Source organism: Pyxicephalus adspersus, chromosome 3, assembly GCF_032062135.1.
Source record: "Pyxicephalus adspersus chromosome 3, UCB_Pads_2.0, whole genome shotgun sequence".
In the NCBI taxonomy this organism is placed as follows: Eukaryota; Metazoa; Chordata; class Amphibia; order Anura; family Pyxicephalidae; genus Pyxicephalus; species Pyxicephalus adspersus.
The window spans coordinates 118680785-118704713 of record NC_092860.1 but is presented as its reverse complement, the minus strand read 5'-3'; the positions used below and the strand labels follow the sequence as shown (position 1 = coordinate 118704713).

The window sequence follows — 23929 nt, the reverse complement described above, 5'->3', positions numbered from 1 at the left end:
ACTGTGAGCTGTGTGTGTGTGACTGAATACAGAATAAGATAAAAAGGGGCATAGAATAAAGATAAGCAAACAATGAAAAATAGGTCTGCTGGTAATTAATTTTATTCTTAAAGCAAAGACGTAACAGTGAAATGATAAATTATGATGATGAATGAATCTCTATGATTTTTAGAGCTTAAAAAAAATGCTTTATTTCTAAATTAACAAAATAAAGCTTTAAAAGACTGTATCCTGCATGTGTTGTTGTTGTTGTTGTTGAAGAGTTCCCCTCACTTTCTGTCTGGAAAAACATTGTAAACAGGACAGGATTAGAAGACTTGCAGTTACTGTTCCTGGGGACCAAGTGGTTGCCAATATGCACTCAGGAGCTGTAACAGGCATCAATATTTTATTCTATAAAGCAGGCATGTCCAAAGTCCATCCTGGGGGCCAATTGCAACCAAAAAAGCTATTTTATATTTCATTAGAGTTAATCAACCGTCTTGCAATTATCGTCCAGCTACTCGGCGGGCATAATCGGCAGGATGGGAGTAGCCATGTGTGCACCAGAAATCCCCCATGTCATTATAGTTGGCGTGAGCTGTGCGAGACCCGCACTGACCACGCCCACTCTGATTCCAAGAACGTTCTCTGCACAGAGCCCCCACTGACACCAGACTCCGTGCACGTGGAATCCCTCACGTCACCCTGGTAGGCGTGTGCTGTGTGGGACCCTCCCCACACTAACCCTGAGTACTGCTGAATGGTCGGCCCCCACATATTTTCACCTCACCCAATCTCTTTGCAAAAAGTTTGGAGACCCCTGCTAAAAAGCATTACATTCCTGTAAGGAATTCTTGTAAGCAGTTAGATTGATTAGCCACTTTTGGATGCTGCATTTAGAATCTGGAAAAATGTACAGCAATGCTACCACAAACAAACACCTATGACAAAACGGGAGAATGAACGAACCAAACCATTTTTAAAAAATGTTATTAGAGTTTGTAACAATAAAATAAAAGTAAAAGGCAAAAATACAGAAAATTATTGTACAGAGAACACAGTTAACTAATAAGGTTTACAAAACTGCCAGAAGATCAAGATAACTGTCAAATAACCTATGATACCAAAATAAGTTATTGCACATTGGTGTGCAATTGTGGGGAAAGAACAATTGAATAGGGAATGAAGATGTAGGGAATGATCCTGGTTTTGTGTTTTTGGGAGAGTGTACCTTAGTGCTACCTATAAATTATAAACTAGAACTAATACTTATGAGGTCATGGATCTATAATGCTGCTGCAACCTTAAATACCAAGTTTGTTTTAGAATTTGGTTCTATGAGAGGAGTTTAGAGTGGCATTTTTTCATATCTACATTGTGAATGCACTTTGCTGTAAAAAGCACATCAGGGAGGGTCAGGGGAATTGTTGGGATTTCCACAAACTAGTGAGTGTGAACCTAGCTGCAAAGAGGACATATCAGACTAAAACCTGTAAATTGGGAGGAAAAGTCTCTAAACCCAAACTTAGGAGGGTTAGTGCTTGAATTGGTTTGGTAATAGACCCTTTAGGTTCCGAAATTCAATTTGAAACGGATTCTAAAACACTAGTTACGGTATATTCTTGCACTTCCAAAAAATAAAATAAAGGGTACATATTTCCACACTGCATCTCAAACACAATGGTGAGAGATGAGAGGGGAATTTTGGTAACCTTACAGGGATGGTATACCAAAATGTTATACGTTTTTAGGGGCAGCTAAATGTGGTTATCCACAGCAGTACAGCATGGAAAAACCATTAATCAGAACTTAACCTGAGATCAGGATAGAAGTAAAGACAGACAAAGTTTAACATACATTTTATTCATTTACATTATTTGCTGCCTGTTCAGAACTTTTATGGAAATATCACTGTTCTCTATGTGTGCTGCTTGTACCATACCACTTTTTGGAGATAGGCAAGAGGGAAACTTTTTAGCACAAAGTATGTTGGCAAATACGACAGCCCTGCCACTTTCCCATTCTGTCTTTCAAAAAATAAGGACAAAAATGATTGGTAAAACCCACAAATGCTTTTTTCACAACTTATTTTCCTTTATATTAGCTTAGTGGCTGAATAAAAGTTTAAGTGCAAACTAAGAAAGAAGATACAAAAACCTGAATCTGGAAAAGGGTCATTCTCTCCAAATCTGGGACAGCTGGGAAGAATGCGTGTACAAATTGGGTATATGCCATGACAAATGACTTCTTGCACATGCAGGAACTTCTGTACTGCTTTTATGCTCTGTTGGAGGTGATCTCCTGCTCCACATGAGCACTATAGTACCAGCAGAAAAAGGTAGCAGAGTAAGATGCAAAGACCTGTATATGCTCTGCATACAATCCCTGAACATTGATTCTACTGATATCCAGGAGGTATACAAGTAAATTCCTCTTATTCTTTATACTTTTGATTCATAATTTCAATTCTTGCTCTTTTATGAACTTTTACTATCTATTCCCAATATAGCCCTGACAACAAGCAATCAATACATTCCTGATATTGTTTCACACAAAAGCCTTTTACTATACCTCCTCGAGTAATAAATCTGACATACTTCTCTAAACAACTTTTAGAGTGAAGTATATTGTAAGTTAGCAACACCTATTTTAATTACTAGCACAATCTACTTGCTCTTTCTTTCTAAAATCAGCACTTATATGAATCAGTATTATATTTAATGCACACAACCCAGGCTAAATTTTCCTTTTCCCTCCCTTTCTCACTACCTATTTAATCTCCTAAACAACCATAATAAATTTCATTTTTACACATTTTGATATTAATATATATTTTGTTAGCTTATCCCTGGATCTTTTCCATGCAAAGCATAGTATAAACTAATTTCTTCTGTTATCTAGTGAGTGCTCTTTTCTTCTTTTTTGTAACATGACGTACGACCACATACACAAGAATAAGAACACTCCAAACATTTTTATCTTATATCAGCATACGTTTTCATCCCAGCATACATTCCTTACATCCCTCTTAACAATTTGAAACATACTCAGTATATACGTTTAACACATATATTTATTATCAATCAACATATGTTTAACTTTACTCCATTACCTAAAAGGTACAAGCAAACTACCAAGCATATTTGGTGATCACAACTAGTCTCATAATGTATACATGCACATGTGATCTAAATTAATGTTTGATTTGTTAAACCTTCCGCATCATACCTCTTAAGTTGATGTTGTCTATTTCTGAATTTTGTACTATTTGAATTTGATGTTTTGATATCAGTTATAATTTATTGTAATTTTATTATACTATGTTATATTTTGATTCAATATGTTTGATTTGAACTTTGAAATATCTTATTTCATTCCATTATGCAGTCTGCTTTAACGCGTTGGGACCAGAGACATTTAAACTTTAATTTTTTAAACATTTAATTTTCATATATTTAGCCAGGAACCCTATATGTTTAGGTAACTGGTCTATTTATCCCATGAAGCCTTAATGGGATAGACCACTAGTAACCATTGTATTTGTTACTCATTGTTACTCTTGGTAATTTATCACAACAATATATTTTTGTTTTACCCAAAAAAAAGCTTTCTCTGTATTCTTTTTACAATCATAAACTACACAGAAGAAGCCAGACTTAAACAATTTATTAGAAACACAGGGTCTAATATTTAAAGATAATAATTCACACGCAATCAAACAAAAATATAAAGGAAAAACTACCTACCTATGTACAAATAGAGAAGTAGAATGAGGTGAAAAAGGTAGAGCAGGCTCAGGCATGAGTACATAGCAAAAGGTTAGGAAGCCAAGATAAGTAGTAGGTTTAGAAAGTAACAATTTCAGGCGAACAATAATACTGTAGCATTGTTTGACATGGCCTTGCAACTGCTGTATAATTAAATTACACGATTCAAGGCAAGGGGCCACATTGCCACTAATAGTTGTTCTGGTTCCCGTAGTAGAAAGAACAGGTAACCACCAGTACCAACAGGTACCACCCCAATAACACAGGCAGGAGTAAAAGAAAACTCTCTCCTACTCCTGCTAAATGTGACAGTATTTTATGCCTACCCCTTAACCCAGCCCTGTAAATAAACATATAAAAGTAAAATATGTATTTAAAAAATACATTTTTAAAATGAATTGTAAAATACATGAAAAATAAAAAAAATGCATTTCTACAGTTACAATAGGTAATATCATTATTATCATTATTATTTTTGGAATACTTATGTTCATACTGCAAATAAAAACTGAACACTTTGAAAGTGATTGCTTTTTCCATAGAATACACTAGGTGGCGCAACACACTTAAAAACATCATTTCTAGTTCTCTGCTGTTGGCCAAGTTTATTCTGTGCTGTATATTTAGTATCTGCAATCTTCTGCAATCCCTATTACTGCTTTTTTATTGAAAGTTCTAGTTATGAGTTAGTTTTGAGCTGGAGATAAATTATTTTGTTTTTCATCAAAGCCATATGAGCCAAGACATGGTAATTGCAAAACCATTTCATTACCGTCTTAACTCTGGTTATGAATGGATATATTGATCATCCAAGCCATTTATCAGCATGCAGGCAGTAACATGGATAGACCACGTACGTTATGGATAACATGGATCACATAGCTTTATTTTTTTATCGTCATTAGTTATTTCTGTAATATCCGGGGGGTAATTTAAAGTCAATTGTGCCCTTAAAAACACCAACAACCCACCTGCTTACTGACTCTATTGCACTTTGCCCATTTGCTCCAGGAAAGCCTGGAGCAAATGGGGAATGGAAAACAAATAGGAAGAGGGCTGCATAACAAGGTGATTAGGAATTTTATGGGAAAGAAGGGGTTAGAGCAGCAGTCCCCAACCCGTGGTCCTTGAGAACATTTTGGTGGCCTGCAGCTCTGGGCACTGCACCCCCCACTGGCCAGAGCTGCGGACCATGTCTCCCCTAAGGATCGCAGGCTCAGGGCGGTTCGCAGGTTGTGTCTCTGGAGTGGGTGGGTTCTGGCATCATGACGTCACTTTGGGGGGAGTTTATTCCCCTTTGAGTGATAAACGGCTCCCTGTGCATGCGCGATCCGGAGTCTGTAACTTTAGTGTCCATGACGTCCAAAACATTGGGGACCACTGGGATAGAGAATTGCTTGAATTGAGAAAAAGCTGGTTGCTTTTTTAGAAGCACAGAATATAACTGGGTATAAAAGTTTCAAAGGAATGGGACCATTGATACACAGAACATCCGATTGCCACACGGGATCAGGTAGGAATTTTTTTCCCAGTTGGAACAAATTGTTGGCTTTTTTTTTGCCTTCCTCTGGATGGACTTTGTATAATGGTTTTATCTGGGATATGCTAATATGTTTATTTCCCTAGTGGTTGAACTTGATGGACTTAGGATGGCTTAGGGAAGTATATTGTGATAGGTGGATTTGAAAGAGGGATGGAGACCAGGTGAGGTTAGGGATCTGTGTGGTTGAGCAACTAAGTGATGAAGGAATATGTGTTATATTGACTTGTAGACAGCACTCACATCCAACTGTTGCTGAAACCAGTATGTAAAGAAATCATTTCTAAATATTTTATGTTGTATATCTATTTACTATACTGGCATTTAAGGTATACCATGCAATAGGTATGGTACACCATCTGTGTCATCTATCTAAGAAAATCCATTCCTCCCCACTGAATGGTGAAATGCCACAGACAGTCGTGATGAATGGTATACAGTGCTTTCATAATGCAGCAATCTGCCTCACTCATGTAATACAAGAGAAATGTGCTCACTGGTAAATCACAGTATGGCCCAACATCTATTTTCACACATTGCTAGATTGCACCATTTATAGAGCTTGTCCCAAGATACTGCAGACATTTTTATGCTGGAACAACCCTAGGAAAGTAATCCTTTATAGAACAGTATTTTCTTGAATAAGCAGTAAATGGAAAAAAAAGAACAAGAAAAAAGGAATTACATATTTCTGTAAGACATTTTTAGCAGGAATTCCACAGTTTGTAAAAAAAAAATTAATTTATCAGTTCATGCAGCAAAAATAAAGCAACTGACTATTACTAATGCATCTTTAGTATTCAGCGAAACAGTGGACACACTTAATATGCAGCCAGGCATCTAGTCTTAATGAATATAGAAAATGTTTTTGCCAAAGACACTTTCAGACATAGGACAGTGAACACAATGATAGCAATTGTTCAAAATGCTTTCAATGTCTGACAGAAGTAAAAGCCATGGGGTGCCTCAGACATGTTGGACCCAATGCAAATTAGTAGTGCCTAAGCATCATGTTTGCTGTAATGTAACATACACCTGGAATCTGAAGAAAGTATGGTGGTATCAACCACTAGTGCCAATGAAATAAATATGACATTATTTAGTTCACATTTTAAGCACAAAATGGTGTTCTCAATGACAGTACTGGCATAAAATTAGTTCATGCTCCACATTAACAATTAAGGTATACTCATGTGGACCTCACAATCACCTTGGTAGTTTTTGGGTAAATACCAAATACCACAAATTATCACAAAAAGTCTAATCCAGGGTTTCTCAACCAGAGTTCCCTGAAATTTTAGGGTTTCTCCAGAGGTTGCTGGGGATTCCTTGAGCAATAAGAAATTTCTGACTTTTAGGTCAGGCTAACATTCTTCTCAATGAGCTGAAGTGGCATTCTTCCCACTAAACACAATGCTAATGTATTCTGACTTGTGGGTATGGTAATTATAGAAGGGGTTCCCTAAAATTCTGAAAATTATTTCAAGGGTTTCCTCATGGGTCCAGAAAGTCTTGTCTAATCTAAGTCTTTATTCTTCACTTAAACATAAATATAATGTAATACATGGATTCAGGTGTCATTGGTCTTACCTCTACAGGTGAAGCTCACACTTTTAGGTCCTTGGCAGTGAGCAGTGGCAGGATGTTTGAAAAGTTGTGCTGAAAAATCATTCTGTCCTCATTTGGTCATAGGTCTGCACTGGAGGTTTGTCGCTATAGGGTCTGTAACTGGGGGTCTATCTAAGGCTTTGTACACACCTGCAAAAATTGTCGTTGGAAAGGATCTTTCATGATCCTTTCCAACGACTAAAGACTGCACGATGCATGAACGAGTGCTGTACATACATTACCGTTCGTTCTGCTCTATGGAGAGGGGAGGGGGGGAACGACAGAGCAGCACCCCGCTGTGCTTTCTCTCCCTTCACTTCTATTATGATCGTTTGTCATCCATCGTCTGTGGATCCGCCAGGGCGGTCGTTCGGATGATGTATGACGAGCGCTGTACACACGTAAGATTCTCGTCCGGTATCGGTCCTGAGCCAATTATCGGGCGAGAACAATTGCACGTGTGTACCTAGCCAAAGATCTGCACTGTGGGTCTAACAATATGGTCTGCACTTAAGGGTCTGTCAATGTCTGACAATGAGGTCTGAATAGGTGGTTTGTCAAAAAAAGGTCTGTTAATTAGAAGGTATTTCATTGAGGTCTACACTGGGGGGAGGAGAATATCACTGAGGGATGCATTGGAAGCCTGTCACAGAGTGACCTGTTACTGAGGTCTACACTGGCAATCTACACTGGAAGCCTAACAGTGAAAATCCTGTTACTGAGATCTGCATTGGGGGGTCTGCGTTAGTGGTGCCCCACTGAAGACCTCTGTACTAAGGCTTAGTACAGAGGTCCTCACTGGTGGTCTGTCACTGGAGGGTCTGTAACTGAGGTCTGCACTGGGGGTCTGTAACTAAAGTCTGCACTGGGGATCTAACACTAAGGTCGGCACAGAAGGGACTGTCAATGAGGGGGGTATGACACTGGGTTCTGACTGAGGTCTGCACTGAGGATCTGTCACTAAGGGGTCTGTAAGTGCAATGTCTCTCGAGGACTGTGGCAAATTTGTGCAATAGATATTTTACATGGATTTTTTTTAATGGTAACCCTTCAAATCATTTCCAATATTCAATACTGTTTAGGCACCCCTGCTTTTTGCTGTAGTGCACAGCCCTACAGTAACAATGGATTGCATTTTCTATTCTGTCGGTGGTGCTGTTGGAGAGTTCCCCTTACTTCCTGACTGGTAGTTAATACCTAAAATGTGGATGAGGCCCCCTTTTTGTTTGTCCTTGTGTGATGTCTCTTTGTTATTGTTCCCACTATTTGTTATTTGTTATTTCTGAGTAGAGCTATTTAGTTGCGGTTCTTCATGGGTTGTGGGAGAATGGATATTGTGATCTCTAAAGCTCCAATTAATATGTTAAAAATCAGTAATGATGTAGAAAAGAATATCACAGAGCAGTAACAATGTTTTGATAATAGGCTATCATTGGTAAAAGTATTTGCTTTTATCTACATAACAACTAAATAATGAATGTTAAGCAAGCATGTGGTTTTCATCTGGTAAGATATATGTAACAACTGTTGAGTGAAGTAAATACCCTTTTAAATGGATTAGGCAAACTTATTTAACTGTGTGGTCTAGAGTTTTTATAATCTCAATATATCCTTCTATGCCCATCTGCCGTGTCTAGAAATACATGTCACCTGACCAGCACTGACTGTGTTAAACAGATGGAGTCATATCTCTATTGAGCTACCACGCTGCTATTCTTACAGTAGCTTTTTTATCTTGTCTAAGGTTTGCTTCCTGAGCATGGAACCTGGGGAAAATAATATTAGTCATGTCACATGAATAATGCAACACTTGCTGAAGATAGCCTAGTGCTGATTTCTAAAATGTATTACTCCTGATATGCATACCTTGAAAAGTGGACTGAATTCTTAAAAAAAATGATTGACAAAAGTGCTACAGGCAGCCCTTATAAAGTAAAGAAGAGGGCTTAAAAAGTACGAGAAAAATGTATAAGACCTATATTAAATATTGTAACAGAATTAGAATAGTTTTATTTACTTTGAAGCTTTTGTGAACTATTTCTAAGTCTGGATATAATCTGCGTGTGTGTTAAAGAGAACCTGTCAGAAGGCCTGTTACTTGGCAGAGGGGTTTATCACCACCACTCCAAACCCACTGAATTTCATTACAAACAAAAAGGTTTTTGCCTAAGGTGCCAGTAAAAAGGCACAATTATAATTTTGTTTTGGGCTTCTTCCTAATACAAATACTGGTATATCCTGGCCATTTGCAGCTCTCTAATATCAACACATACAATGCAGCCTTACAAAGTCCTGCATGTCCATCAGAAAGAAGAGAAAATGTGCTAGCATCGGGAAAGCAAGAAATAAGGTAAGTAAAAGTGTTTTTTTGGTACTGTAGATGTAGACCTGCATCTAACCCTTGCAGTGTGGGGATAGCCCTCTGCAAGGATATTTTTGACATTGCCTTGAGTTCATCTTTGAGTCACAGTTACCTATACCCAGTTCATTCTACATGGCACATTCCTAATATTCTATTAACTGTTCTCCCAGATCAACTACTCTGTACCACTTCCAACTATCTAAAACTAGAACTAGAACTCCTAGTGAGTGATTTACCCTCACTTTATGTTGTAGTGACATGGTTTCCACCATAGAGGATGTAAGTGAAGATCTGCAACAGGGTTAAATACATGAGCTTACTAGTCATCTGATTAAAGCACCAATGGAATTAAATCCCAACTCCTTAACTACTTCTGAACTCTATGGATCCCAGAGGTTTTCAGACAATTTTCAGAAGAGAGATGCATTTATAAAAAGTCAATTGCAATGGGACCTTAAATTCAGTGGACAAAAAAGTTACAGCAGGTAAGGGACTAAAGAGTAAACAGTAAGTGGGTCACCATGTTCTTGGTGATTTTCTGATCTGTATCCTTAAACAATTCTCTTCAAAAGGACTGAATGATAGAATTGGTGGCTACTGCTCTTGCCTTGCAGAACTTAGTTCTTAGGTTTGAATCTCATCAGGCTACTATCTGTGAAGAATATGTAAGCTAAAGACTTTGCTAAGTGCTGCATAATATCTAGCGCTAAAAAAATATATATATATATATATATATATATATATATATAATACATTTGCTACAGGTCTTATTTCTGAAATCATATCCTATAATCCCATTTTAAGGGTTTAGTTCTTCTTTAATGCTGCCGGGAATGGTGTGACAAGTAACAATCGGTGTAATAAAAAATGCAGATCTGATTTGCTTAGCTAAGAAATTTCCTGTATTTTGCTAATTCAAATAAATTTAATCCATTCTAATCTAATTAATATAAGATCCTTGTATTACACTCAGCTCAGGAATGTGGTATTAGAGGAAGGTTTCTTTCCTGTAGCAATTTTTTCCCCTAAATTAACACAGAAGCTCTGCATACTTAGCCTTGTGGTTTTCCATTCTGCCAGTTCTGAAACAAAAGCTATTGTGTTCTAAAGGAAAAAATTACACTAATAAGTGAGACTATAAATGGTCTGCAACAAACCACTAAATGGGATTACTTCTGCTAGTACCTCAACTTGGGATTTCACACATCGAACAGCTAGGAAATGAGTGATAGCGCCTACTGGGTCAGATCTATGTTCTGTCTCAGACGTTTGTGTTTTGGGAATTACAGTTTTTTCCGCCTTGGAGATGTAATGGAGATGGGTTGTTTAAATTGTACAGCTTTGGTTTGTGATCATTTAATAAATAGCTTTATTTAAGTGGAAGCCTTTGTTTGAGGCTTTGCCTTTATTGCGGTGCTAATGTTATTGAATATTTGTGAAAACTGCACTAGATGTCCATCAATTAGATTAGAAAAATTTCATTTTTAAATGTAGAAATGGATTTACAATTGAAATAATTCCAGTATCTAGCTTATTGGCTAATTAAGATTGGGAAAGACAGTAATTCAGCCCAATCATGTTAACTTTCAGGATTGAAATTGGCCATTGAATCTAAAGGCTAAATGTGCACTTTAAATATTGTTGTTTATTATTTACATCTTATTTAACACCTAAGCAAATCACCTAAATCTTCTTTTATAGTACCTGTAAACATAAATAGTATATCCTTAAGTTACAATTTTCTCTGCAATGTCTAGTTGATGTTGTGGTTAAACTGCAGTCACATATTACCTATGTTAGGTCCTAACAATCAGCTGTACCCCCACATTTCGGAGTTTTCCATCTCTTTTTCTGCCTGGCAAGTATCAGGGGTGTCAGGCTTTTCTAAATTATTTTATAGCAAACCTGTGAAATTACGACAAAGCCCTGAAACCCACTTAAATTGGTAAAAAGGTCTGAACAGTGAAAGTACCTCTTCCTCACTAAAGTGCAGGTGCCTCTCTCCTGCGCATGCGGGCAGTTCTAAATCTGGGCATAGCTGCATTCCCAAACTTTATGAGTGTCGCCCAAACCACACTGGCCAATCAGGAAATAGCCTCTTAATCATCCCTGGCTATTTAGCTAGCTCAGACACAGCACTCAGCATTCGTGCAATGTGTCTCCACTAGTGCCGAGCCCCCTTGCTCTGCTGACCATTTCCTCAACACCTGTTGGTTAATACAGTGTTTCCTCTGTACAGCGCCTGTGTTAACCCCTTGTTTCCCTGTCTGTTGTTTACCAGCCTTTTCCCTTGTGCTGTTCCAGTGTTCCTTTCTGTCTGTGGTTATCCCCGTGTCACCTGTGCGTCTAGTTGCTTCCAGTGTCTCTTGTGTTCCCTGTGCCCACAGTGGCCCCTGTGTCCCTGATTACCTTGACAATTCTTCTGCTTAGTGATTTGGTACTGTGTATCTTCCTGCCCACCCTGGGGTGCCCAAAGACCAGTAACTAGCAGCGCAACATCCTCACCACTAGAGGCTCTGGAGAAAACCTGGTTACTGCTTAGACTCTGCGCCTTGGCCCTTCTCAGGGCTTACACCACCTTCGTGCAAGCTGCCCTAGTGGTCCTGTCTCCCCAAGCATGACAATTTCCAAATTTAAGTATATATTTAAAAGCTAAAACAAAATTTAGTTAATAATATCACCCAGAATACATCATAATTAATGTGGTCCTAGCCTGATCTCTGTGACCTAACAATAGTGCAACCACCAAATTTCACTGAAAATCTTATTGAATTCTTGTCATCCTTACCTGGCAGAAAACTAGAAGGGAAAACCATGAGCCAGGAAGCACCTCAAATATTTTACCTCTCTTCTGTCATACATAAACATTTATACCATTGGGGATAAATATCTACCATACCCTACTTGAATCAATTAATCCAGCAAATGACTGCAAACACTAGCAGGCACAAACACATAAAATGACTACAAATATCTACTCCATACTACTTAGAAAATGAATACATGGGTTCTTTTGATGTTTTTTATTTCTATTTCTAATAATCCTCTCTATCACCTAATGTATTATAAGTGTCCATTGGGTTACCAGATCAGTTGCAGTTTAATAGTATAAACTTTAATGTCTTGGTCTCCCCATTTCACAAATTAAATGGAGCTCTTCAATTATAATCTCAGAAGGGATCAGCAAAAAATATGAAGTGATATTTTATAGCTCTTGGTGAAAAAGCCATCACGTTTAATTGTCTTTTGCCCCCTGGGTAGTGACACAGTTTAATGACATTTTTTTATCTATATTTTATAGCTCAGTGATTCCTTGAACATATTTTCAGCAGCACAATGTACGGATTACTGGATATCTGGAACCTTGCACAATCCATTATTCTATGAATTATTGAACTTATTTCCAAATCTTGATTGTAAGGGATTTAGTAAATATTCTAAAGATTTACATGCATGATATTTTTATTTCCATGGAATTTAGCTATGAAGACAGTGGCCTGTTAAGACAGTACTATGTGAGTGCATAGCTTCCTAGTGGGGCTCTACCAACAATAAAAACCTGACTGTCCAGCGCTAAGACTGTAGCAACACAAAAATAGTACAGTACATGAAATACCACTCCACTCATGGTATGCTCAAAAACTTATACATGCTAAAAAATTATGCTTGTAGTCATCAGGAGCAGCATGGCATGAAAGTAATTAATTAAAAAATTTTAATGAATTAAGCACTGGCTAGCATTCAGTCTTGCAGTAAATTAGAAATGGGAATACCAACCAGCATCAGATATAAAATGTTATTAGATAAGGAGCTGGTATTTTAAAAATAAAGCTTGATTTAAAATAAGAGCATTTATAAAATATCAGTTAAATGAAAAGCCCTCGATCACGTACATACTGCTCCCAGCTATCCCAATTGTCTTGGCTCTGTCTGCTTTCCAGGGTTCACCATTATACCCCATTCCATCATCATTTTTCTTCCAGGTTGTTGATATCACCCAATTGCACACTGTGCAGATGCCAAAATCAGGTGATGTGTATTTCTCCTAATGTAAACTAGCCAATCTCAATATTTCAGGAAAACCTGATGACACATGCCCGATCTTAGGCATGGGCAGAAGAAGCAGCCTCCTGTGTCATGTGACGTAAGTATCCCGAGAGGCTTTGGGTTTCCCCTTATTCCTTACCGTCGTAGCAGTAAAGACAAGGGGTGGGGAGTCTGTGAAAAAAGTATAAAAAATAAACAAAGATAAATATTGTTTTTCATTTTGTAAAAGGGAAAGCCATCCTTTAACATAATGTTGAAAATGTGATGATAGGTCCGCTTTAAATATAGCTATTTCATACTAAAGTTACAGCCATTGATAAAATACAGATCTTTTTCCCCAGTTGCTGCATATTTATTGTAATTTGGCGGTAGCCACCAGTGGGATACAATTCAGCTACATGAGGCACACCACATATACAATGGATTCACAGGGTTTCCATTTAGAAGACTGTGGGTGAAACATACATTTGTAGCATACATATTTTATTTCCCTACCGCTGTTTACCACCTCTGAGCATTGTCTGAAAACAACAGCAAGCTATAGTTATAGGTAATGTATAAATCGTGTATGATAAAATTAGACACAAAATTGCACTATCTAGAACACAGTAATATCATTTCAGCATCAAATTACAGTATTTGTAAATTACCCCTCTTTTTTATTTCCATTTTCTAAGAAAATTGCAGTTTGTCGAATTAGTAATGTGTGCTGTGCTTTTTTCTCTTCTAAGTTAGCACAATAAGCTCTCTTTATACCGCTGTGTGTGGCCCAAAAAGCTGTTCTCAAATCACTTTGTAATTCTGTACTAAACCACAGTTCAGTGTCTAGAATCTCACATGGCAGGCTGCATTTCAGCTGCAAGAATACCTTAATAAAAGCTTGAAACAGGCTGTGTGCTGGAAATATTCATGGAATCCACTTTTAGCTTGGTTCAGTGGTCCCAACCTTTGCCTAAATGTTTGCTGTTTCAAATGGTTATAAAGGTCCATTATCCTAGGAAATTACTTGTAAAAACATTACATGAAAAAAACAACGTGCACAAATGCATGAGAACATTTTCTAAAGCTATAAGCTGTTTTTTTTTTCCATAGGTTTTTTAGTTCACACTTTAGTAATGGGGATTTATAATAAATAAAATAAAGTTTGTGCTATGCGTTAGGTAGGTAAAGCCAAACTGAACCTTCATAAACTTCATAATCACCTAAATACATTTTAAGTGCCTTTCAACAAAAGATGTTCTATAGCCTACAGAATGGGACTTTTATGGCTGAAAGCTATCTGGGTTAAAGCAGCAGTCTCTCTGCAGTGGTCTTTCATGCTCCTTACTAAATCAAACCTAAAGCTCAACATTTTCATTGGCTTGAGTATGTCAAAGACAGAACTGCCCCTAACAACCAATACTCAAGTAAAGTCCAATTAGCCAATTAACTGATGGCTGCCAGGGAGGAACAGACAGCAAGGTTGTGCTATGTATGATATATGGGAGCAGAGATGGAAAAAAATATTCTGAATTCCATTCTTTTGTCTTGTATACTCATGGTCATACTAACAAAGAGAAACAGAAAAAACAAGGGTGCCCATAGACATCTGATGGCAGTTAGAAATGCATCAACATTTCCACTACTCTTAGCATTACCTGTGCCTGGCAAGCTCACAAGTATCATAGCGTAGCCAATTTACCATATGAGGCAGAATGTCCACCCAGGTCAGCAAGTTCAATTGCATTTCCCCAACAAGCCTTGGCTGGCAGTGTCTGAAACTGAACAATAGACCATGCGTTCTCACCCAGTCTATCTACAACATGTATCTAATATCTATGGCCATGTTACATGGGAAACATTGACAGAACGACAATATAAGTGCAAAGGGTAGTCCATTATACCAACTTTTTTTTTTTTTTTTTTTTTTACAGAAATCGATGTTCCAGGTAAGTACTATTTATAATAGATTATAAATATATGGTATTCTTATATATTTTTTTTTAGTAATGTGGACACTGTTTGGTTGATTTTTTCGGTGTATCCTACATGTTACATGCATTGTGACTGAACATTAGAAAAGTTATTAGGCTGCTGTGTCCAGGTGTGTGCTGATTTTCAGTTACTAGATCCGCCCAGATCAGTAATAATGGTGGAATCTTGGATTTTGTATTTGCCTTTCAGCACTATTGTGTTCTGATGGCTTTCAGTTACATACAGAATGACTTGGCTTGTGTGACAAAAAGCCACATTACCAAAGAGATTACACAGAGTTGGGGACAGAAGGTGTTCTGTGCAGAGAAAAACAATCTGCTCTGGGTTTCACAAGAATTTGGCACATGGACTGTCACTGATTTAGGAGATGGTGGGAATTGGCATAAGCTCAGATTTTATCTCTTCAGTCCAAAATGTTGTATGTGCTTTTTTTTCTCTAGAAGGAATTTTAAGAATAAAAGTCCTATTCTGTTCTTAACAGAAAGATAATCCCCTGTGTGGGTAAAAGTGCAGGTTGTAATTCAAACAGATTCATACAAAGGGAGGAAATTGTACGCATAGTGACTTTACAATTCTTACCTGTCAAGGTTTATCTTGTAGACATACACCACTATGCTATAAAATAAAGGTCCAATTCAGTTATGTTTCAGCTTTGTGCATTGAGCCTAAGATATTGACTGATAGTCCTAAAATTTGTATCATGTGATAAGTAAAGGGTCTATTAATACAGAAGTAAATTCGACATTTCACCAAAACATTCTCTAGTGTGTTTTATGTCATGTATTTCAATGGCTTTGGTTGATTCCACAGGGAATGTTTTGGTGAATGTCAGATTCACTGCTTTTTAATAGACCCTCTTTGGGTAATGACACCTTTTATTTCTTTTCTTTTTTCAGTTATTAAATACTATTCAAAAGTAGCACTATTTGAGTAGTCCAGTGATCATATCCAGCTATTTACCCTGATAAAATAAATAGGGGTTGTAAATGACAGAAAGATACAGACAGTGACACAGGAGGAGGAGAGGACCCTGCTCCGAAGAGCTTACAATCTAGGAGATATCTAATCAACATTACTTCAACTGTTTGTGCATGTTTATAAGACACAGGTCCTATTTTAGTTATTTACATATTATGTAACGCTCATTATTTTAAATGTGTCCAGAGTTAGAACTGTTGTTAACTGTACCGTTATTTGTCAATAGGATGTTATATATATAAATATATATAATTCTGCTGCACCTACCAATTCGCTATCCATTTTTCATTATCATCATCATATATAACCATGAAATATCAGGTTACAGCATCTACCTAATATTCCTTTCTTTGAAATGTGAGCTCCAGTGGCCCCTCTTTATTGAATTAAAACATTCCAGTATCTCCAATGAGATTGGAGAAGCACATTGCTTTCCCCCCGGATCACAATGTTTCCTCATCGTCTCAAAGTACTGACCTTCCCTTATCCAGTTTGAGTTTTGATGTGCTGGGTATTACAGGAGGCTGCTATTGAGTCATTTTTAGGTGATTATTTGGCAAATAATAATAAATTTGTTTATTGTTCTGTTTTCAATATTAAGAAAATCAGATTCCTTATTGACCTAGAGATCCACTTTAAATGGCTAATTGATTGTGTTTGTACCCTAGACGTGTGTTATCCTTTCCCCCCTTTAATTCTGGATGTCACATTTTTTAAAATTGTGAGCTGTTTTTAATATTCTAGCACTTTGTACCTATGTTACCTTTTTTCAAGGAGTTCTTCAGTAAAGACATATTGGTAGTATAGGCTTATAGAAAACAAAGCAACACATTTATTTTGCATACCTTTAGCACAAGCCTGGTGTGCTACATTTAAAACCACATGTCTCTAATTTTCTAATCGTATGCAAAATAGATGCTAACTTTTGAAAACTTTATAAATAAAGTTCCTATTGTGTTTTCTTGAATTACCAGTATTGAAGTGGGATACAATTTTAATTAGTCTTTTTTACCCCTTTAACAGATGACAACAATTTTGACAAAACTTGTGTTTTTTTCCCCCTCTTAAATGCTTACTATTGCACATCTGTCTTTGTAAACACAGTTTTGAACCCTTATAAAACAAATATATATATATATATTTATATATATATATATATATAAGCATAAAAGCACGTCTACATCACTTTGAAATATTGGTATAACCCAGATACTGAAAACAATGGATCTTTCTTACGTTGATATAACCCTAACTAGAAAATAAAGCAATGCATATGGTGTGGATAAACCCGTGGGGTGTATTTACACACATCATTTAAAAAAGTTGCACTGAGTCTTTATTACTCATCCATTGGCCAAAAAACATGCGCAAATATGTCGATGTTCTTTATTTTTTGGGTTACAGCATGTTGAGAAGAAGGTTTATGTATTAAGTAGGGTGCCATTAACAAATAATGTCAATACCTTACAACACACATATACATAGGTGTGAATTAACATTAAAAAAGGATCCTACACATGGAGCAGTATTACATATAGTATCCACCATGATCTGAAGCACAGACACCTAAATAAGTCATTATTATTATGAATATTATTAATAAACAGGATTTATATAGCGCCAACATATTACGCAGCGCTGTATATTAAATAGGGGTTGCAAGTGACAGACTAATACACACAGTTATACGGGAGGAGAGGACCCTGCCCCGAAGAGCTTACAATCTAGTAGGTGGGGGAATTTACACACAATAGGAGGGGGATTTATTCCTCGGACATTAATATGATGCTATGGACAGATTGTAAACACTGTCCTTGTTTCATTAGACACATGCATCAATCTGCTTCTTCTATGTAATCCATAAGAAGGCACGTTGGCACCTAATGAAAGGACGTTAGGCCAGAAACAGAATACCAGAATCAGGGATGTAAGGCCTCCAGCTGAACACGATAGGTAGGTAGCAGCCAGAGTTCATTAAAATCCTGATAATCGCAAATATGTTTTAGTTGGCTCATTTTATTTGATCTGTTTCAGTTATAGTCTGTTGCATTATTCATTAATTTAAAATTCTTTTTAGTGAGCGAGTCAATTAATTACTTTACAGTGATCCTATTTTATTTCAGCACTGATGTTAATAAAAAGTTGTTAAAAGATGTTAATAAACTGATTGTTAATAAAAAGAAAGCACATTTTTTGTAGGATTTTTTTTTCATGGCTTTGATGTACTTTTCATGGTACAGTATCTGCAAATTGTGTGAAGCCTCAGATTACTGTGTGTTTCTAACAAGGTGCTGCCACAACACTTAGAGCTGTCAAGCTAAATTCTTGTCACAGGATTCCTTCTCAGAACATAAAACGAAATATGTCTTGTGTTGGCAGTGCACAGAGTATGATATCATCCTGACAAGCACAACAGTGTTGTCTGTTTTGAAATGTAATATTCATAGGAATTAAAGGAAACCTGAGGCCAGCATTGCTGACCCCTTCTAGTGTTTTGGCTGTCATTAAAATCCACTGGTTTCAGTGCAATTCAACAAGAAGATATTTAGATGGGACATTCTGATTTTATCGTCATTTTCTGATATTTTTTCCAAGTTAAGATATTCCTTTGTCATTTCATATTCAGAGACTGCCATATATTATGCTTTTTATTTATTTTCTTTTGTTCCTAAAACAATAAAGACTCATTTCATTGGAAATTCTAGTACTCACATTGCAACAACATACAGAGGCTTCAGAAAGTATTCAGATGCCCTTCACTTTTTCAATGTTGTTATGTTGCAGTCTGATCATCATTTACATTTTTTTTTTCTTTAATCCTTTAGTACCCCATAATAACTAAGTAAAAAGAAACTTTTAGACAATTGTATTATTTATTAAAAGGAAAAAACTGAAATATCACTTTTACAGAGGAATTAATATTGTTTTTTTAGTACTTAGTTGAAGCACCTTTGGCAGCAATTACAGACTCTAGTTTTTTGAGGGTAAGATACCACAAGATTTGTAAACCTATATTGTTTTGTTTTTTATGCCATTCTTCTTTGCAAAACCTCTCATGCTCATTCAGGTGGTTGGGAACCGTCCGTGGACAACATAAAATTTTTGAAAAAAGTGAAGGGGGTCTAGATACTTTTTGAAGCCATGATATGCCGGTATAGATGAGTAATAGCTACATACTTGTAGTGCTACAGAAAGAGAAGTTGGTGTCTGACCAGGTCTGTTACAAGAATGGAGTGCAGTGGGGAAAGCAGTGAGAAGAAGAGATCCCCAGCTGCCATAATTAAAGCTTTTTCATGGTATGAATCAGTTAAAATTGCAGTGTTTTATTCTCATTATTTTTTTAGCCTATTTAACTGCTTTTTATTGTTGTTGTATGAAGAATTGTTTAAGTGAGGGAATGTATTCAGAGTTTATGTGCTTTCAGGTAATACGACTAAATATGTGCCATTGTACTAAGCTGGTAGCAGCCTCCTGAAGTGGAACTAAATTCAGGAAAATCACCAAAAGCTAAAGGTTTTTAACAGAATGAACACGCAATGTCTCTATTCCAAAAAAAACTTCTCTCACCCCTGGTGGCTTTTTTGGACAAACTGAACAGCACTTGCGCCATGCGGTGTAGAGACCAGCCCTATGTGGAGACCCCCTCTATGTGCAGACCCAATGCTGGTAACAATGTAACTCCTACATGTGTGGCCATCTAACGGCCAAATAGTATCACCATGGGAAGATGGCAGCTTTAAAGGATGCAGTGAAGACAGGATTTTGAACCTGACATCCTCACAGGGCACCTACAGAAATGTAAGTTTGTGTCATTATTATACGACTATGCTATGCATACTTACCAATTTGAATATGGTAACAGCTCATCCACACTATTTAGTTCCACTTTGGACAAGTCTGAGGATACAATGGCAGCCATTATGATAATAAAGCAGATATAGAACTTCATAAGATTTCTTAAAGGATAATACATTAATACGTATATTATTACATGTTAAGACCTATTATGCATTCACTCCAACGTTGAGAGCTGCCTTTAATATAAAAAATCTTCAACTGATCTTTTAGAAAGCTATATCGATCAGGTGACAATTATTTTAACCATGTAAGTCATTTTTATAAAACAGTTTTCTCTTTGGTGGAATATAATAGTTTCCTACCCTGCCTACCTTGTCTAAACCATGCTTTACATTTTACATGTATGGGATGCAGTTCATTTTAAGTTCACAGTAAGAGGCAGTGTAGTACATAGATCAGTGTCTTCTTATAACCTCATAGTGCACTACATACTCCCTGCACAAAGTATTAAACATCACTCATATCTTTACCTGTCAAACGTCCCAAGTGACTTTGAGTTACAATTGCTTTAAAATGTTGACCTTTTCATCGCACACTTAGGCCATCACACAATCATGACTTCATCATCGTAATGGTAATCCATAAATGTATACACATACTGTACTGTACATGATTGTGTAGAAAGGAACATAGAATGTAAAAAGGAAAACCTATTAGCACTAGTAGTTGTATTCACAATATATATATCTTTTAGTCTATAGACTATATCAATTTATTCACAACAATTATCTTGCGTTTTTAAAGTTCTTTAAATGAACCTAATGTAATTTGCTACATTTGTGGTGAATAATCTCAGCAAAAACAGAGAAGAAACATTACAGAATTTGTGAAACAAGCATATCTTGTATATTTTGGTATTAAACTGGGGGACCAAGATAAGTATTTGGCTCCCCATATGGTATGCAAAACTTGTGTAGAGTGTCTACATCAGTGGAAAAATGGGAAACTGAAAATTTTGAAATTTGGTGTACCTATGGTATGGCGAGAACCCAAAAATCATCATAATGATTGTTAGTTTTGTGCTGTGACTGTAAAAGGTTTCAATCCTGACAAGAAAAACAAGTAGGAGTACCCTGATTTGGAATCAGACGATCTGTGCTGCATGGTGCTGATGTTCCCATACCAGTGTTCAGTACACTCCCTGATATTCCTGTATCTGACATCGAGGATATACAGGGATTGGAAGGTAATTCAGGAGTTAGCAGTGGAAGTGAATAGGAAGGAAGTGTTTCATCAAACCAGCAGTTCCCCCTAGAAGAGCTGAATGACTTAATACGTGACCCAAGTCTGTCAAAACAAACATCTGAACTTTTAGCAGACCAGAAGGTAAAATAACAGATTATAAGACAAGAGAGGTGACACTCCTACCATATTTCAGTGAAGATGGAGACTTTGTGTACTGTTGTAACATCCTGGACTACTAGCCCATATGGGAGTACCAGAATACAGAGCAGAAGACTGGCAGCTTTTCATAAACAGTTCCACTCGGAGTTTGAAATCTGCTTTACTGCATAATGGCAACTGCTATGCATCAATTGCAATTGGTCACTAAACATAACTTAAAGATTATGAAAATATCAAAATGGTCTTACAAAAGCTTTGCTATCATAAACACCAATGGTCCATATGTGTTGATTTAAATATGGTGAACTTCCTACTTTGACAGCAAAGTGGATACACAAAGTACTCATGTTTCATCTGCTTGTGGCATAGTAGAGCAAAGCAGGATCATTGGAAAAAAGTGACATGACCTCCAAGGGAAAACATGAGAAAAGGTGCAGCCAACATCATTAACGAGCCAATGGTTGACAGAGAAAAAAATCATTCTCCCTCCACTACACATAAAGTTGGGATTAATGAAGCAATTTGTTCGAGCTCTGAACAAGGATGGTGATTGCTTCATTTGTAGATTCTTCTTTGGATTGAGTACTGAAAAATTAAAAGCAGGAATCTTTGATGGACCCCAGATTCGGAAACTGATAAATGATTTGAACTTCACAAGTTACATGACTGATACTGAAGCTTCTGCCTGGCACAGCTATGTCATGGTTGTCAGGAACTTCTTGGGTAGCCATAAAGCTCGAAATTATGAAGAACTGGTACAAAACTTGCCCTTAAACTTTAGAAATTTGGGTGCTATTATTTGGGCACTCAAATTACAGACACATATGGCCAACTGTATGCTCGTAACTTTCCCCCGCTGTTTCAGGAGATGTATAATTACCTGAACAAATGGAAGGGGTATTCTCTGTCTCTTATGGGCCGTATAGCATCTGTGAAGATGATGCTATTACCCAAGCTACTTTATTTATTTGAGACCCTTCCAGTCAGGGTTCCGGTTTTGACCCTGAAAAAGCTACAGGCTGACTTTTTTAATTTTATTTGGGCATATAGGAGACATAGACTGTCCAAGACAGTGGTTTGTACACCCAAAGATCTGGGTGGCCTAGGGGCCCTGGATCTTATTAAATACTATATAGCGGCCCACCTTCGATTTCTGCCCGCATGGACCAAATTTTTTTCCTCCAGTGTCTGCCAGGAGATAGAGGAGGCCTGGCTCGCCCCTCTGCACCCAAATGTTATGCTATGGAGTTCTACACTGCTACTGACAGATAGAGATTTACTCGCACTGATGGTGTTTATGAGGAATATATGGAGAGCTCACAAACTTAAATATGGCCTTTCCGCCCCTGCACTTACCTCTATTATACACACCCCCCTGATACCCGACAGCCTTACCAGATCTATGTGGCTACCCTGGCGAGAGAGAGGGCTTTTTCATATCCAGGATATTTTGCATCTCTTGGAGCTGGGATTACTTACCTTCCCGGAGTTGCGGGAAAAATATGACCTCCCCGCACCTCCTTTTATGCATACTTACAAATCAGGCATTTTGTCCTCTCTTTTCAGCAATCTCCCACCTTTTCTCAAAAAACTCCCTTTGAAAGGTTGTGTGCAGCTGGTCCTTATGCTAAGGGCCTTATCTCCTCTATCTACCATCTTCTTCATGTGTCAACAAGGGAGGCCTCTGGTAAATTTGTTTATATGTGTACGTGGGGAAACTGTCTTGGGCCACACCCTTGATGGGGAGGAGTGGTCTGCCGTCTGGGAGGCAGCAAATAAAAGCTCCATTTGTACTCTTTATAAAGAAAATTTATATAAGATTTTATTCCCGTGGTATCACACCCCAGACGTGCTCCATAGGCTGTTCCCAGGGGCTGATCCGACTTGTTGGCGCTGTAGGTCCTACCGCGGGACGCTAGAACACATTTTTTGGTTCTGCCCTAATATACAAAGTTACTGGGATAAGGTTAACCAGCTCCTGGAGAAGGTGACCAAATGCCGATCTACTTTAGATCCTCTACATCACCTGCTAGGGTTGCCCTTAACAGGTCCTACCAAGCTCATATCCAAGCTCACCACACACATCATGGTAGCGGCCCGTACCCTGATCTCCACTAAGTGGAAGGCTGTCTCCCCTCCATCCTTATAAGAACTATACGCCCGCATTCAGGATATCCGAATGATGGAATACCTTACTGCCCTGCTCAGGAACACTGTCACTAAATTCGAACAGGTCTGGGAGCCATTGGATCACTATTTTGCTCAATTACAGATGTGATGGTCTTTTTTTGCTCCCCTCCTTTTGTTATATAGCAAATCGCCTCAGAATCCCCTTTTCCCTTTTCCTCCCTCCCCATATTTGATGTTATGTCCTGTATACAGGAATTTACTGGTTTGTCATGTTTATTGCTGGAAACCACATTGCATCATTTGCACTCCACTATTGCTATTTTTTCTTGTAGCTTTTAT

The 23929-nt window shown here is 37.5% G+C and overlaps 1 protein-coding gene across 2 annotated transcripts in view; it reads right to left on the bottom strand.

Moving 5' to 3' along the window:
- TLR3 (toll like receptor 3) overlaps window positions 1-23929 on the bottom strand; it is a 71896-nt gene that overhangs the window by 26801 nt on the left and 21166 nt on the right. Inside the window, exon 4 of one of the 2 annotated variants that reach the window (XM_072406147.1) lies at window positions 20101-20155. The exons of the other annotated variant lie outside the window; for it this stretch is intronic. The gene's annotated coding sequence lies outside the window, so the exon portion shown is untranslated. The remainder of the gene's footprint in view (window positions 1-20100; window positions 20156-23929) is intronic. 2 annotated transcript variants of the gene reach the window in all.